The sequence below is a fragment of the Canis lupus genome, chromosome 4 (genome assembly GCF_011100685.1).
Source record: "Canis lupus familiaris isolate Mischka breed German Shepherd chromosome 4, alternate assembly UU_Cfam_GSD_1.0, whole genome shotgun sequence".
Lineage (NCBI taxonomy): Eukaryota > Metazoa > Chordata > Mammalia > Carnivora > Canidae > Canis > Canis lupus.
In genome coordinates this window covers 31,946,929-31,965,862 of record NC_049225.1, presented here as the reverse complement: position 1 = coordinate 31,965,862, position 18,934 = coordinate 31,946,929, and the positions used below count along the sequence as shown (strand labels likewise).

General features: G+C 38.3%; 1 protein-coding gene across 7 annotated transcripts in view; it reads right to left on the bottom strand.

Annotated features, from left to right (window-relative positions):
• Positions 1 to 18,934, bottom strand: part of NRG3 (neuregulin 3) — a 1,041,408-nt gene that overhangs the window by 461,090 nt on the left and 561,384 nt on the right. The window lies entirely within an intron of this gene.

The window sequence follows — 18,934 nt, the reverse complement described above, 5'->3', positions numbered from 1 at the left end:
TAAAACATTTATATTTAAGAAAATGATGCTACTATAAAGAAATCAAATCATATTCTTTCTAAAAATCATCTGTAAAATGATATGCCTTAAATAGCAAGGCAAGGTCAAGAACATGTGAAGAAATGACGGAGCAGATTGCTAATTATCATTTTTATTATCTTCTAGGAAAGAAAAGGAGGTTTGTCTGTAATTGCTTTAGTAGGGAGTCACAGCAAATGAACCTGAAAAATGCAATATTCCTTCTCCAGAATTGTTCATTGTCTCAATTTCCCCCTTGAAAGTATCAGCCAAGCCACTTTTTAACTGTTTGGAAAAACAAAATCAAACTGAGTTACTGCTCAGCATGGGAGGGAGTTCATAACATTGGCTCTTTGCCTCAAGCAGTATGGGATTTGCCCAAGAAGAGAATTATTTTCCAGCTGAATTCAACACTCTTGCCGCATGACTACTGTGTGAGGAACATATTCATGTGCTATTTCACTTAATCATCATTAGGGCAGGCCCTTCTCCTTGGGACATCGTCGTCTCCCCCTGGAGAATCGCCAGTATCCATTGCTTTGGCTCCTGCTGGTGACCATGTTACCTTCTCTGCCTGTGAGGGGCTGCTTTCATCATACATTCTTGTGAAGGTCCTAGAGCCTCTTCTGGAGTCAAGTCCAAACTGAGCTGTGTGGTCCATGAAACAGACTCCTTCCATGTTATGGTATACTATTCTATGAACCTCTTGCCTCTTAATGTCTTAAAAGGTTTTACCAAACATTGTTCTTTAAGCTTTTGCTCACACCTTTTTCTGAAGAACCGGAACAGTGCCTTATGGACAGCTGGACTGAAACAGCTTTGAGTGACAGGCCACAGGCAATTCTCTAAATGATTACTCTTCATTGAGAATAAAAGCCTTATCCTCAGCCAAACCTTTGTGAATGACTCTGCTCTCCAAGTAACTCCCACACCCTTTTTTGTCTCAGCTATTTGTCAATCCAGATAAGTATGCCTTCCAGCTATGAGAGAATCACTGAATTGCAAAAGAGAAGGACATCTTTAAAGTCACAGAAGCCATCCACCCATCAGTGGTAAATCCCTACTACAATATCCCTCCCAAGTGGCCATTTGGCTTCTGATGAAGACACACAGTGATGGTTACAAGATGGTGTTTCTTTATTTGAGATAAAACATGCCTCTTTTACTTTCACATACTGTTCCCATGAGTTCATGCCAAAGGTATAGTGAAAGACATCTTTGGTCTTTTTTCTCATGTCTCATTAGTGCTGCACAATGAGGATTATGTCACTAGAAGAAAAAAAAATCAACATAAAGTAAGAAAAAGAATCACTCTTATTCATTTTACCTTAATAATGGGATTTTCAAAATAGTGAGGTTTTAAAAAATCTGTTCAAGTACGTGTACCACTCCAATGGTAATCAGAGTGAAATACCAAGCTCACAGAGAATCGTATTATTTTGACTTTTATTTTTATTTATTGATGTGTTTGTTTTGCCTTTTTAGAATGTGAAAGAAAAACAAGATAACCTCAAAATGATACTTAAAAATCTGAGAACAGGAAGGGGACAACCCACATACATTTTATGTTAATTAACTGCCCCAGGCAATACTCACTACAATAGATGTGATAGTCATTCAACAGAATTAAAAAAACAAAACAAAACAAAACAAAACAAAACAAAAACTAGTGGTTTTGGGCAGAGTGACTGGTAGTCATTCCCAATCTGCTAGCCCGGTCCTGTTAACAGAGATTGAGCAACATTTAGCTAGAGTCTATGAAAAAATTACAAAGTTAATTTAGCAGCATCTTTTATAAGTTTAGATTTTAAATGTGAAAATCAATGCATCCCATTTGGTATGCTATTTGGCACCAGGTACTAAAAAGCCTTAAAAACAAAGAGCAACAACAAAAAAGATTCAAACTGCAGAAGTCTGTAATTCTGCTTTTGGGAATTTATCCTAAAAACATAATCTGAAATAGAGAAACAGCTTATGTACAAAATACTTACTGCAGTGTATTTTTCATGGGAAAAATCGGAATTAATCTAAATACCCAATAATTGGAGGGAAGGCTAAGTAAACTTTGTTATTTGGTGTTTTGCAGAATGTAAACATCTGCAAAAAAAAGTTATTTACAATGAGGTGATGGTAGCATAGGGATATAAGAAAGAAAATAAAACAGGATAAAAATATATGGACAGTGTACTCCCAGATATATTAAATAAATAGCTATAAAGATAAAGACTGGGGGAAATAAGCAATCATGCAATGGAGAGTGCTAGGAAATGGGCAATCATTTTCTAATTATTTTTCTTTCTTTTTTTTCAAAATGAATACAAATGACTTTTAAACAGGAAGGGAAGGATACCTTACATTAAAAGAAAAAAAAAAAAGCTGACTCTTTCAGAAATAGAATATCATCTCACATCCAAAGCAGCTGTGCAGATTACAGTGGTGTTATTACCAGGTTTATGAAATATGAATGCTGACCTTGTCTCCTTGCCTGTACTGACATTGAGTGGTGTTTATTGGAGGCCAATTACTTTTTCTCTCACCTTTAATTCTTCTCCAATTTTTATCACTTACTACCACCAAATCCATCTCCTTCTTAAAGTAACATTTTCTTCTTTTGTCTCGGAATAGTTCTGAATATATCACAAGAATTGTTCGCATAATGCCAACGTTTCCCATGAGGGCATCTGATCAGGGAGACCACATCTGAGTCTGTATTCTAGGCAGCTCTCAACTCCTTTATGAAATTAAATAAATGCCAATTCTAATGAGCAGGGAAACTAAAATCTCATCAATTATCTTCTGGAGCCTTCAAAAGAGCCTTGCTGTCTTTAGGCAAGAACTCACCGAGAATGTTTTTATCCTTGCATCTCTCCAAGGAGGAACTGCAGAAGCCCAGTACATTGCGTCTTCTCTTCTGGGCTGACACATCAAAACAAAGAGTAGACACAGCTGGCCAGAGGTGGTCCCAGGCCGAGTCACCCAGAAGTCGATGAAACTTAGTAACGGGCCCTCCCACTTGCTTGGGGTTCCACTGAAGACCCTTTTTCTGTTTTGAATTTGTAATTTTGTAGAGACCCCTTAAGTCACATAACATACATAGCCCACAAAATTTAGATTAACCATTGCAGGTAGCCAGCTTTCCCCTATTACTCTCAATAGTGAGTTAGGGACAGATGGGGTTAGGCAGGGGAAGATAAGGGAAAGGCCAAGGGTCAGGCTCCCACAAATCCCAAGGAAACAGAGATAGAGCAACAAAAACAGAGACAAGGAAGTAAATCTGGTCCCCTGCCTCCAAAATGTTGGGGAGTATCTTCCTCGGAGAGCTACACAGTAATCACAGAGACCAGACCCAAAACCAGCCGTAGGTCATTCACTCAAGACAGCACAAGACATCTCAGGGCCGTAAACTTCCTAGTTAGTTCTCAATAAAAGGGCAGCCAGAAAAGCCCTCAGTGGCAACCCTGTCGGGACCCCTCTCACTTCTAAGAGCTTTCTCTGTATCTCTGCTTAATTAACTTCTATTGCTTTACTCACTCTACTTTGTCCACGAGATTCATTATTCGACTCCGCGAGACAAGAACCTAACTCTCCCACTTCAAAAGCACTCAGAGGGCAAGACTGATCCCTGTTTCTTCTGACATTGATTTTTGAAATGTGAGACCTAGTTGGGCAAATGGAAGTGGAGAATTCAGGGGAGAGAAGAGCAGAAGGGAAATGGAGGTAAAGGGATGGGAGACAGAGATGGAGTAGGACAAGATCCTCTTTGGTGACCCTAAAGAACTGAGATTAAAATCAGGTCCTGGTCTTTTGCCAACAGAAAACACCTAACCCTTGTGATTTATTATGACCCCAAAAGAGGGAAGGCAGAGACCATAAGAGGAATGGCTTTGAGACTATCATCATTCAAAGCTCAGATGAAGAAAGTTTTAAAAAGATATTAGCCCTCCTCTGTGTCTGATACGCTTGCAATACCTAATTCTTAGTTCCCAACATCTCAGATGAGTATGTTATCTTGGCTCGCACAAAACACAACTCATAAAATTTCCATCCCAGAAAAATGGTGGAGAGGACTTGGAGTTTAACAGCAATCATCACAGAGACACTGATTATTAAGGCCTTAACAAGCTTGTTCAATTTCTTATTTATAGATGGAAAAAGGAGTTTAGGAAGAAGTGTCATGCCTGGGGTGATGAACTTAGTGGCAAAGGGGAGATATCAGTGCTTTTCCCATATATTCATTTCCATATGTGCACATTTTTTGCATATTGGGTGATACATTTTTTTTTTAAAGAAAAGTCAGTTTTCTGATATGCTAAGGAAAAAAAAAACAAAAGTATGTTAATGTTACCTGGCTTTGTCACACATGGGTGCACATCCATGCATGCCATAGTGGAAGAAAACTGTATTTTATCACGATTTAGTATTTCAAAATCCCATAATAAAAGTTTTGAAAAGAAAGACTATATTTGGATTTGCTTAGTTATCTTTGTTCTCATTTCATTACCTGCAAATTGTGCAGAGGAGGTACAAGTTGGCAGAAGACAGAAAATTAATTCATCTTCTCTGTTTAGAAATAGAAATTTCAGATGCTTTCTCTGATCCACCCCCCCCCCCCCACCCCCCACAGTCACCTGGAAATACATTTAGCATTTTATTCTGAGGACTGAGCCTGAGCTCAGAGAACGCTGAAATCACAGAAAAACAATGCCCTGGGTTGACACCTACTTAATCCACAAATGTTTTTTGGTGAGGAAGGAGTCACTATTGCCTGAAACTGGAATGCAAAAGTCAATATAGTTTTAACCTGGTCCTGGGATCAAATGTACAAAAGGGATCAATTATATCTGTGAAATAGCAAGGTGGAACTTGATACTTAACTTTTGGGAGATTACTGACTTTTCTGATAAATTGCAGTGGATGCTGTCCTCAAACAAACATCCTTCTGCAAATGCTCACCAATATTTGCATATACTTCCAGAGCTTTCCTGAACTAAATCGAAAGATCAAGGTTCATAGTTCCTTGGTCCAATGTGATAGAATGTGAACTGACATATTTATCTTCTCTTTCTAAGCTTCAATTCCTCTATTTACAAACTCTGTCATGATGAGGCTGAATAATGTCTAAGACGATTTCTAGCTCCAAGATGTTCTCAGTTTCTATGAGCTTACTACCCAATCCATACTGTGAAATAAATGTATATAACCACCCTAAGCCCAGTGGGGAATTCAAATTTAAGCTTTCTCAGAGGTTCACAATGACATTAGTAATTATGTTGATTTTTTTTTTAAATCACCACTGAATGTTAATTTATTTTCACTTAAATGGAAGAAAGAATAATCCTGACAGGACAGAGAATATTCCTGAGATAGCTACTTAGTTCCCTTTGGTTCTGCATGAGATTGAAACCATTTAGCAGAAAATTAAATTAACGTTTGCCAAGAAATTAAGATAAAATGCGAGGATCACCATGTAAAGCTATTTGTCATTCTGGAAAGAATGGATGATCCATGTCAACCTTCAAACTCATATCCATGAGCAACTGGAAATTATCAAGAGTTTTAGAAGTGATGGACAAATAGAGTTTGATATGGGTAAATGCCAGTTGATTCAAAGAGTAAAAGGACAATGACTGTGACAGATAGATTCCCTGTCCATGAAGATCGAATTATTGAAATACGGCGTCCAAGAATCTTAGAAGGGCTAGGCTTTGCTGTCATGAGAAGATTAATCTCAGGGCAATTAGAGCAAACCTGAAGAAAATACTTAGAGAATGACTCTGATTCTTCCTGAGAGCTCATGATTTTAAATTCCCTTTATTTTCTTAACCAAAGCAGAGAGAACATAGATACGCATCTGATGACATTTAAAAGAAAGAAGAAGGCTCCTGAGCTTGCGGAGCAAAGCCAAAGGACAGTTTTCCATTTATTTACAAGTCAGAGGGCACACAAGCACAAGCTGAATCAGGGCCTTGCCTGGGCTTGATCCCTGACCAGCCCCATGAAGTGGCAAGGAAGATCGATACCACTGGTGATTTATATGCAGCTTGAAATATATTTGTATAAACCTGTGACTAATAAGGAGTAAATGAGCCTCTAGTTAGATAGCTAAGATTATGCGTATCTATAAACAATAGGGGAAAAAGATTGCACTCTTAGGTACTTCAGAGAACAACCCGAAGTTTCTGCAAAGGTAAGACAGCTTAAAAAGTTCTACTGCATATTTCCTTTCATTCACTCATCACCATTTTCTGAGGACCTACTATGTCTCAGACACTGTTCTAGTGCTTAGAGTACACCAGAGGGAAAGGACCAAACGTTTGTCCTAGAGGAACTTATATGCTAGAGAAAACAGACAATAAAGAATGACCATGCTAACTACACAGATGATTTAGCATGTTAAAAGGTAATACATCCTGTGACAATTTTTTTTTTTTTCTTTCAAGAATTTGAAATAAGACAGCAGGATGAGAAGCAATGAGTGAGGTGGCAGGTGGCTTGAGCAAAGACTTAAAAGGGATGAGCTAGTAAAACTGCTATCTGGGGAAAGAAAAGTGGGTTAGAGGGAACATGTAGAGCCTACAGCTGGAATGTGGCAGTGTGACTATAGTAGGAAAAGCAAGGAGAGAGGGGGTCAGCGGTAGATCACTGTGAAGGCTTTCTCTGAGTAAAATGATGAGCTAGATGCCCTGCATGGTAATGACAAGATCTGACTCATGTTTTGGTCACTTTGGCTGCCATATTGAAAATAGATCAAAGATGAGCAAAATCTGGAGTAGGGAAACTTTTTTAAATCTTCATTTTGGCACACCCGGGTGGCTCAGTGGTTGAGTGTCTACCTTTGGCTCAGGGCATGATCCTGAAGTCCGGGATCGAGTCCCACATCAGGCTCCCTGCATGAAGCCTGCTTCTCCCTCTACCTATGTCTCTGCCCTTCTCTCTTTGTGTCTCTCATGATTAAATAAGGTCTTCAAAAAATAAAAAAAATAAACCTTCATTTCATTATTTATTATAAATAATACAGGCAAGAAATACTACTGATTTAGATCAGTGTAATAGCAACAGCAATAATGAGAAGTAGGCAGATTTTGAGATGGGAAAGGTAGCTGGTAAATTAGGTTTTAAGGAGAATAGTTGAGGAAATGTTGAGTTTGATATCTCTATGAGATATTCAAGTAAAGCTATAAAGTAGATGTTTGGAAATACAAGTCTTGAGTTTGGAAAGGATGTCTGGTCTGATGCTATAATTTTGGAAGCTGTCAAAATTTAAGTGGTACATAAAGCCATGAACTTGTATTAGATTCACCAAGTCATGAGGAGAGAGGGATGAGAGAGAAGGACATCAAGGATTAAGATGCATCCGTGTTAAAACCTTAGAGAGAAGTGAGAATGAGTAGAGTGATTTAGCAGAAAAATCAAGAGAGGGTGTATGATAGTGGGAGCCAAATGAAGAAAGTTCACTCAACAGGAGGTTATGACAGCCTTAATTTCATGACCTCCTCAGACAAGTTACTCAACTTCTTTGTATCTCAGTTTCTCTATCTTACTAGATATGAGGTTGCAATTGGCTTTAGGTAGCAATTCCCAGAGAGACAGCACTGGATGGTGGGAAGATTCAGAGATTAAGATTTATATTTTAGGTTTCCTAGAAGCTGTTTGACCTTGGGCAAGAAACTTCTTCTTGGGTCCTTAGCCTCTTCATCTTGAAATGAGAAAATAATGTCTGTTCCACTAGAATTTGGTAAGAACTGAAAGAAATTATACAAATGAATTGGCCAGAATGGTATGCGGCCCTTATCAGGTACAATAAATGTTATTTGTTTTTGTTGTTTGCTCTATTTCATGTCTTAGACCAAGAGTCAAATTCTTTTAATGGATATCTTCTGCATGATCGACTTTGACTTTACTCTTTGTTTGATGAAGCAAGGCTACCATCCATTTGTAACAATACCTTAGCTTGAGGCTCTCCTGTGACTATATATCTTAGATTATTGCTTCACTCCCAGCAATAGCTTCAATGCTTCAACCTCTACACACCTTGGCCCATCCTCTGACTCCCCTGAGCTCCAATCTATGCTCTGTTGAATCTGCTGCCAAAGCAATGCCAGCTGTAGGCAAGATTATTTCAGAAAACTACCGACAGAAATATTAAGTAGACCTAAATCAGCAAGACACTAAATGTTTTCTGGATAAATTTTTAGACCATTTTTTTAAATAGATTTTCAAATCTCTAAGAATATAAAAATGCTTCATGTGGAAAAGTACAATGACTAAACAGAGTTTCTAAAACACCAGTGTCTGAGTCAACTAGCTCTGACTTCAAATCTAATTTGAATCACACTAGTTGGATAAACTTGGACAAGCTAATGAGCTTTTCTAAATCTCAGTTATCTCGTCTGTAAGTGGGGTTTACAATACTTATCTCATGTGATCTCTGTGACTGTGAGATGATTTAAGCAAAAGTTCTTAGCAAAGCAAAAAGTTACTTATTCAAAGCAAAATTATGAGTAAATAATAGCAATGTTTCTTATTGGTTAGCTCTACCTACATATTAGATACCTGGACATAGAAAAGTGTCTCACTAAAATCTTGTTTAAAAATTAATAATTTAAGACCAGAGTAATGTCGTAAGAGGCAAATAACCCAAAAATGTTTCTAAATGTTTGAGGCCTTGAAGTATGAAGCTCTTCATGAAAGAAATAATAAACCAATATAGCAAAAAATCATCAATTCTTAAGGTTTTATATAATGCTCCCCCCAAGACATAGTTGGTCATGCTGTCCCTGGTGATGGTTTTATAGCCCCCAGAGTTAGAGTGAAAATCCCTCTGTAGGAAGTAGGCTTCCCTTTGAAGGTCAATTCTACCACACAATTCATTCTTGTTTCCATGAGACACTGTTTTTGGAAAGAAATCCCTGAGTAGATATTGTATCTATTCAAATTAAAGTTTGAACTACCATTTTATACATTCTATAATTTAAGGCAAAAGAAAGAAAAAGATCAATTTTATGTGAGCCTCTGTGATAAAAAGAATAAGGATTTCCCCAGTGCTTCTCATATTTAATCAAAGTAATTTATTTTGTTCTTATTTAATTTTTATTTGAAGTTTGAGAGGCTTCATTCCAAGATCAATCCTACTGCTATTTGTATAGGTTTTAGCAAGTTACATGTCCTCCCTAGGTCTCGGTTCCCACATTTAGAGGTTGGTTGTAAGAATGAAGTGAAATAGTATGTATAGCATAGGCATATGCATTCAAGTCCAAAGTTCTCCTTCTCCAGTATGATTTAGGTTTCCCTCACACTTTGATAACTTCTAAATAACCCTTATCTACCTTGGGTTTGAAATTATCAAATGGCTAGCCTCATCCTGTAAAAAGACAAGAATAGGCTCATAATTATGTTCCTGCTTCTCCTCACATAAATTTAAATAAATTCACACCATTTTAATTATATTTCATTATTTTCACCAGACTCAAAATAGATAGGATGCACATACAATAGTTAGGGCTTTATTACCATATGCAAAAGTCTTGAGAATTATCTGCTAGACAAATACTGTACCCATGTGATAGTCCTTAATTATTGTGAGCCTAAGGAGGCTGCAATCAATATATTGATCACAACCCATAATATACTGAAATGTCATTTTGGGCTCCACAAATTAGACTCTGAGATTCAGTGTGCAAAACTTTCACCCGAGGACTGTGAAAGGAAATGTCATTGCTTTGCTCTATATTTTATGTTTCTCTTTTCTTACAACTAACATAAGTAGATAAATCACTAGATAAAGATAAAAGCCTTTTCTTTTTGTAAGAAACTATGTATGATAATTGCAGTCTTCTCAAATAATTGCAGCCATTCTCAAATAATCACACCTGGATATTCTAAATAAGGGTTTACACGAACAACCAAATTAGCAATGGCCTCTTGACGTGTTTAACCTGGACTCTGAAATCTGGAATGCATTTACCATATGACTATTTTTTAACCTATATGAATCTCTCCTCAGGGCTGCAAGATGATGTTCACCTTAAATGTATTTACAGAGAGATAAAACTCTTGGCTTTATTACTGACTTGCAAAATTATTAAGAAAAAGAAAAGGCTCGATGATTAAGTGGGAGGAAAATACAAAACAAAACAAAGTAGGCTAGTACTTATTCTTTCCAAAATTATTCCCAATAAATCACTTTATGTCGATTTACATTTTACTTGGGGTATCTTGCTCTTCATCAGTTGCAGATTATTCCTTGTGAGACTTTAGGATAATTGTTACATTTTCAAGAAGTGCTAGATGCCCCTGTTCCTGATTAGATTACCCTTCAAGAATCCTACTACTCTGTATGTGCTTACCATACTAAATACCCTAATATCCCGAATTAGTCAAATTAATATTCAAAAGCAGAAACTCTCCTGGTACCTGATGCTAAAAGCTATTGACATCCTGTTTCTTGAATTATTCAAACATACATCGCTATCAATTTGTATAAGGGTGTTTTATAAATTATAAACAGGCAATTCATTTAAAGTACATTCTTTTTCGGTTTTATCTAAAAAAAAAAAAAAAAAAAAAAGCCCATGTTGGGATTCATTTAAAGTACTGGAAGCTTATAAGGGCATTTGGATGGAGCAGGGTTACAGCAGGGGCAAAACCATGATTGAGTTCTTCTAGGTCCTACACTGGGGTCATGAGGCATAGGCACAGTAGCATTCTGGAGATAATCTAACTATGCTTGTTAGATGCGAGACCAATTTGAAAGACAGTAAAACCACATGATCTGGGTTATAGCATACCACAACTTTTCAGAGGTATCATTCTCATTTTATAAATATGTAATCTGAGGTTATTTTTACTTTTTGGATGATTAAAGCTAAAAGAAATTGAGGTCACTGGTAGAAAGTATTCTGAGAAAAGCTAGTAAACACACATATATCACACCTGGATACAAAATCCAGAACAAGACCTTGTCACTTTCTTTAGAGAATTTGTAGACTCTGGGAATCCCAAATCTGGAACTACTTGGAAAGTTCTCTAACCCAACCCTATCCCTGGCCAACACATGGTTCTACTAGGAATGTAGCTCTAATGACAAGATTTTCATATTAAATTTTGGCTTAAAATAAGGAAATTTCACAAGAAAGCCACTGATATATATAAGGCCCTGGGTATTGTAGGGCAGGGGCTGCTGTGATTGGAAGCAAGGAAAAACAGGTCAGGTGAAAGCTTGGGAAGTAGGATTATGGTAGTAACACCAAAGGTGATCTATTTAAGGAATAAAAAAGCATGAATTTAAAAATAATAACAATTACAACAATAACAATATCTACCTTTTACAAAAATAATAATTACAACAAAAATAGTTATTGCAGGTTGATCTATGCCAGACCCTGGGCATATACATTAATATACATTATTTCCTTTAAGCTTCAAGACAACCCTGGGATAGAGCTATTATAATTCTCATCTCCACACAATAAAACTAAGGTTCCATTACATTAAACAATTTGTCCAAGGACATAAAGCCAAAGGGCAGGGTACCTGGAGTCAGAAACATCTTAGATGGACTCTGAAACTCTCCTTCATACCCACTATGCTACAAGGCTTGCTCTTGAAACTCAGGAAAGGCAGGCATGTGAACCATTCACTAAATGCTCAAACTGTATGAAGATCAGAGGTGTCAATTCAAGTAAAAATGGGCAAGCATGTGACCTTGTTTCAAATCACTACATTGTTTTCTATGAACCATGAAGCCATTACAAAAAGCTAACACGCAAGCTCACCGATTCAAATACAGTAAACGTTACTAGATGTTGGGATTAAAAGTTTAAGGTATAATTACATTTCCAGATGGTCTTTACATATGAAAAGCAAATTAAAGTCTCATCCATACAGTATTTTCTTAGAAGTGCTCATGGCAGTTAAAAGGCAGGATTTGCTGCTGTCTCTAAATTCTGAAACACGGTTTGTGCCTAAAGACTAATAGGCACATCAAGCGTAGTGCACACAATAATCAAATCCACCATGCTGGCCAGGTGCTGGGGGTGGCCAGAGGTCATCTGCCATAAACTGACTTTGAACAATTGGTTCTGCTCATACTTTTCAACCCAAGATATTATTGTAAAAAATCTCCATTAGTAAGAGGGAAGAAAAACCTCTTCAAAAAGGAGTATGGGATCTGATTTTTTTTTTTTTTTTTTTTTTTTTTTTGTAAAATGCTGCAGCCTCATTGTGATTTTCTGGGAAGCCATCTACAGGCAGAGACAGGGATATTTCATGTTTGGTTCCAGATGATTGCAATAAAACCAATATTGCAATAAAGCAAGTCAAATGAATTTTATGGATTCCTAGTGCATATGAAAGTTATGTTTACACTATACCATGGTCTGTTTAGTGTGCAATAGCATTATGTCTTTAAGAAGTTCACATCTTAATCAAAAAATATCTTACTGTTGAAAAATGCTAACCATCATCTGAGCCTTCAGTGTGCCATAACCTTTTGCTGGTGGAGAGTCTTGCCTCCATGTTGATGGCTGTTGACTGACCAGGGTGGTGACTGCTGAAGGCTGGGTGGCTGTGGTAATTTCTTAAAATTAGACGACAATGAAGTTTGCCATATCGATTAGCTCTTCCCTTCATGAACAATTTCTCTGCATCATGGAATGCTGTTTGATAGCCTTTTATCCACAGAAGTTCTTTCAAAATGAGAGTTCACCCTCTCAAAACTTTCTGCTACTTTGTCAACTAAGTTTGCACGATATTCTAAATCCTTTGTGGTCATTTCAACACTCCTCCCAGTGTCACCAGGAGTAGACTGCATCTCAAGAAACTACTTGCTCCGTTCATCCATGAGAAGCAACTTCACACGTGTTCAACTTTTATCATGAGATTGTAGCAATTGAGGCACATCTTCAGGCTCTATTTCTCATTCCAGTTCTCGTGCTATTTCCACAATTTATGTAGCTACTTCCTCCACTGACATCTTGAACGCCTCAAAGTCATCTACAAGGGTTGGAATCAATTTCTTCCACACTCCTATTAATGTTGATATTTTGATCTCTTCCTATGAATCACAAATGTTCCTAATGAGCATCTAGAATGGGGAATCCATTCCAGGAGGTTTTCAATGGGCTTTGCCCAGATGCATCAGAAGAATCATGACATAGAAGAGCTCTGGCCTTATAAAATAGTAAGACTTGAAAGTCAAAATGACTCCGTGATGCATGGGCTGCAGAATGGATGTTGTGGTAGTGACATGAAAACAACATTAATCTTGTATAACTTCATCACAGCTCTTGAGAGCCCAGGTGCATTGTCAATGAGCAGTAATATTTTGCAAGGAATTTTTTTCTGAGCAGTAGGTCTCAACAATGGGCTCAAGATATTCAAAAAGCTATGCTGTAAACAGATGTGCTGTCATCCAGGCATTGTTGTTTGATTTATGCAGCACAGACAGAGTAGACTTAGCATAATTCTTAAGGGCCCTAGGATTTCCTGAAAAATTAATGAGCATGGGCTTTAACTTAAAGTCACCAGCTGCATTAGTACCTACCAAGATAGTCAGTCTGTCCTCCAAAGCTTTGAAGCCAGGCAGTGACTTCTCCTCTCTAGCTATGAAATTCCTAGATAGTATCTCCTTCCAATATCAGGATGTTTCATCTACATGAAAATCTCTTGTTTAGTATGGTCGTTGTCATTAATTATCTTACCTAGGTCCTCTGGATAACTTGTTGCAGCTTCTACAACAGCACTTTTAGTTATGAGGATGACCCATTCTCTTAAACATCATGAATCAACGTCTGGTAGCTGCAAACATTTCCTCTGCAGCCTCCTCAGAGGAAGCTGCTCTGGATTAGACTTTGTCTTTTTTTTTTTTTTTTTTAATTTTTATTTATTTATTTATTTATGATAGTCACAGAGAGAGAGAGAGAGAGAGAGAGACACAGGCAGAGGGAGAAGCAGGCTCCATGCACCGGGAGCCCGACGTGGGATTCGATCCCGGGTCTCCAGGATCACGCCCCGGGCCAAAGGCAGGCGCCAAACCGCTGCGCCACCCAGGGATCCCTAGACTTTGTCTTAAGGAAATGTGCCCAGTCTGCTCTTCTATCCAAACCACTCAAACTTTTTCCAAATCAACAACTGTTTATTTCACTTTTTAATTTTTTAAAATCATTCACATGTTCTCTGGAGTAGTTTTTTTATTTCCTTCAAGAACTTTTCTTTTGCCTTCACAATTTGCCTAACTGGTTCAAAAAACCTAGCTTTCGGCCTATCTCAGCTGCCGACATGCTTTCCTCACTCAGCTGAATCACTTCTAGCTTTTGATTTAAAGTAAGAGACGTCTAGCTCTTCTTTCAACTGAACACGGAGAGGCCATCGTAGGGTGATTGATTGGCCTAATTTCAATATTGTTGTGTCTCAGGGAACAAGGAGCCCGAAGACAGGGAGAAAAATGGAGGAATCATCAGTTGGAGTTGTCAGAACATATACAACATTTATCAATTAAATTTGCCCTCTGGTGTGGGCAGTGGTTAGTGGTGCCTCAAAGCAATTACAATAGTGCCATCAAAGATCATTGATCATCATAACAAGTATAATAATCATGAAAATGTTGGAAATATTATAATCATCATATGTGACACACAAACACAAACGAGCAAATGCTGTTGGAAAAATGCTGCCAATAGGTTTACTTGACCCACAGTTGCCACATACCTTCAATATGTAAAAAGCAGAGTATTTTCAAGGCAAAATAAAGCAAAGCATAATAAAACAAAGCATGCTTGTACATTAAAAAGCAGAGAATTACCTGCTTCTAGTGATGCCTGCTTTACATCACCAACATCATTATGTTATCCTTGCTGTTATCTTTATGAATACTTAGAAAGGGTCTCATTTGAGGGATTTCAGAGATTATTTCCTCCTTTTCAGGAAGGCTCCTGGACTTCAAGACAACCAATTCACAAGCCTCGAGAGCTTAAAGTAAGAATCTGCTGAACAGAGCAGAACAATCTTCTGCCCTCTGTCTGGGAGACCCAGGCACCACTGCAGTGCCTACTATGACCCAACTCTGTAAGCTTGTCATAAGCGTTTCACAGGAAGCACATCTTCCTGTTAGCCTTCCTCCAACTTAGAAGCCCAGGTCTCTGGCAAATCACATGCTGGCCTCTGACTAAGTTCTGCACATGCAGGTAGAAGTGCATAAGTTCCTACAAATCCCCTTACTATAACCTGCTTCCTTTTCATGTGTCAGAGCCGTCCCTTGCTGTTCCCGGACAGAAACTTTGAATTTTGGAATTTGTCTGCATGGAGGTTACTTGTCTGGCAGGTGAAGCCCACTCTCCCTGATGGTAAGGCCCACTCTCTCCAGGGCTTCTTCTGGCTAGCCAAGACCTAGCATTTTTGACTCCCTCATACTTACCCCCCACATCTTAATACTCTGGGTGCCTTGTTATGTACCAGGATCTCCAATCACTACCCACCCCCCACCCCCCATCATCACCCATGATTGCATCTCCAGGAAAATAAACAAACCTCATTACCTACAGACACATGATGAGCCTTGTGGCCCCTAAACATCAGTGAAGCAAGCACATCAATCACCAAGGTGGTTAATTAAGATACAGATGGTGGGGCCCCACCCTCCAAAACTCTAATTCAGTAGATCTGGGAAGAGCCCAGGAATGTGCCTTTCCACCATGTCTCCTGGCGCCATTGATGTTTTCTGTGTGAGAACTACACTTTGTATGACTGACTGAGCATCTCAGTCCTCCCAGGTCTCTCTGCTTGAGAGTCAGCACCAGGCCTAGAAATTCAGGACTCCAAATTCTTGCCACTATATGACAAAATCTTCCTGGTTTCAGCTAAATGTCAACATATGGGAAAAGAGGGAGCAGCATTTTCTTTCCAAACCAGAACACAGTGAACGAACTTGTGACCAGACATAGGAAATTCAGAGCTGCTAGAGGATGAGTCCTAGCATCGGACTATTCAGGAATGACAACCTTGGCTCAGGGATGCTAAGTTTGGGCATCCTATAGCTGCCCTGCATTAAGCGGTCTCAATACTTGTTAAAGCCTCAATGACAATTAAAAATAGTAATTTTAGGAGATTCCTGGGAGGCTCAGCAGTTTAGCACCTGCCTTCGGCCCAAGGCATGGTGCTGGAGTCCTGGGATCGAGTCCCGTGTTGGGCTCCCTGCATGGAGCCTGCTTCTCCCTCTGCCTCTTTCTCTCATGAATAAATAGAATCTTTAAAAAAAAAAAAAAAAAGAAAGAAAAAAAAAGTAAAAAAAAAATTTTTTTTAAGTAATTTAAGGAATACGTGGGTTGTGAGGAGCCTGGGTGGCTTAATCTGTTAAGCGTCCAACTCCTGATTTCAGCACAGGTCATGATCTCACGGTCCTGAGACTGAGCCCCTACATCAGGCTCTGTGCTGAATGAGGAGTCTGTTTGAAATTTTTTCTCCCTCTCCCACTGCCCCTCCTCCCACCTGCACGAAGGAAGGAAGGAAGGAAGGAAGGAAGGAAGGAAGGAAGGAAGGAAGGAAGGAAGGAAGGAAAGAAAGAAAGAAAGAAAGAAAGAAAGAAAGAAAGAAAGAAAGAAAGAAAGAAAGAAAGAAAGAATTATAAAAAAACAAATACATGTGTTATATATTTATATTTGCTCAATCTTTTTATGGAATTTTACATGTGGATTGTTAATAGAGTACTTCTGATTCTTTGCACACAACCTCTAAATATATCCTATTATTATGTTTTTTACTTTAAAAATGGAGAGGAAACCACTGCATTGAACAGATGCCCAAACTTTATTTATTCATCTTTTGTTGTGTTTTTGAGCTCTTCTCCTAGGAGTCATCACATCAAAGGTTTCGGGGATAAAAGGATAGAAACAACAGTAAATTTACTGCCAGGAGTAGAAATTGTGATGCTTCGGTAAACAACAGAACTCAGCAACTAGTTAGGGGTTGCACCAATATTAATTACCTCCTGATAGAAGGATAATCAATACTGAATTAAACTATATCTTTCCAGAGTGCTTGCATTCTTCTGCGGTGACTGGTTTTTTTGTTTGTTTGTTTTTGAGTTCTATGGAGAAAGAAATAATTTTGGCAACACAGGCTGAAAGGAAAACAAAGATTAGTGTAGAGTATTTCTGGAAGTGAATGTTTTCAATCATTTAAGTCTATATTATCTTGTAAAACAAAGTTATTGTTCATTTAACCAAATAGCACTTAGAAGTTCACAAAGTGCTTTTTAAATCTGTGATGCATTTTGTTCTTTCCAGCATCCTATGGAGGCCACGGTATGTCCTGGTTAAAAGCACAGTTAAGTTACTCACCGGAAGATACAGTGACAGTGAGGAGGAGAAGAAGCATTCTGAAGTAAAATATTTAAGAGTAAAATTGATAGAACTGGATGTGAGAGGTAAAAAGAGGGGAAAAAATCTACTTTAAAGCCAAGTCAGGATACTGCCTTGAGCAAAAATGTAATTGATGAAAATAAACACAGGGAGAGTAGCTTTCTTTGGGGGAAAAATGTACACAGACTTGATGGTATCCTAATAAATATAATAGCAGTTAATATTTGTTGACAAATCATTTTGTGTTAAATACTGTGTTCATTCTTTATCCTTCTATTTCCAGAAGGAATTGAGTATTGACAACAACCTAATAAGGTAAAGAGTTATTTCCCAGTAAGAGAGGTAGGTTCATGGTCATGAAACAGAGGATCAGTCCCAGTCTGTTTGACAATAGACGCCAAGTTCATTATGACCAAACCCCTTCAATTCCCAATATAAGGCACAGTATAAGTAAGCAATGTATTGCACCGATTAAAAAGACACAAATGGGAATGGGGCCCATGGGTTCAAGGAAGTCATGGAGGAGTCTTGGAGAACAAGAGGAGTGACTAGGACCCTCTGCTTCCACTCACTGGATTCCTGGGTTCAAGAGGCAGACGGAAAGACAGACAGGAAGGACTGTAAGAGGAGGCCAGACACCAGCACATGGCTATGTCGTGTCACTGCCAACCACAGGGTTTCTCCTATATAGTGAAGACATCTCCACAAGCAGCCAGGCTATTCTGCTGAAACTGGCGGTGGGCCCTGGGGGGACAGGAGGGCAGACCTCCCAAGCTTTGCTTATCTGAAATGGGATCATCATTACAGATTGTTCAGGACACTGTGTTACTGTCCACTCTTGAGGCAGCTTTGCCGTAGGCCTTAACCAATCTTGGTTTGGTCATATAAATGCAAGCACCTTGGCAGCTTTGGCATGTTAGCTGGGGGGTCTACAAACAGAGAGCGTGCAGAAAGTTCTGAAAGAGCTCCATCTCAGCTCTCTGCAAACTCCTATGGTAGAGTGGTCCTCTTAACCAACTGGCATGATTTGTTGCCCAACTCCTGTTTCAACTAAAAGATGTTTCCTACTTGTTTGTATTGGCTAATATTTTGCAACTTTCCATATATACTGGATTGTTCTTACCTGTGAAGTCTACTTGCTAACAAGACAACCAAAGCACCAGAAATGCACCCCCACACCCCATGGTGGCAAGTTGCACAACAATGGTAACATACAAAGCTTTGCCAATTACATTGATTTAACTTTGTATTTACTACTTAAATTCTTAAATTCTCCATTTCCTCATAGAAAATGGAGGTCAAACTAGTAACTTCATGGTGTTTTTAGGAAAGGAATAAATAAAAATGTTTTATAAAATGCCAGGCAGAGAAATAAAGAATGTCCAGCAATACTGCACTATTTTCTTCCCTTCTCCCTTTGATTAATATGTGAACATTGTAAAATATGTCCACAAATATTGATTCTTTATAAACTTTATACTGGACTCCTGAATGCTTGTCCAAAACATGGGCATAAAGCAAAGCTGTGCTTCTAAATAAAATGTTATATTTCTACGCTAGAG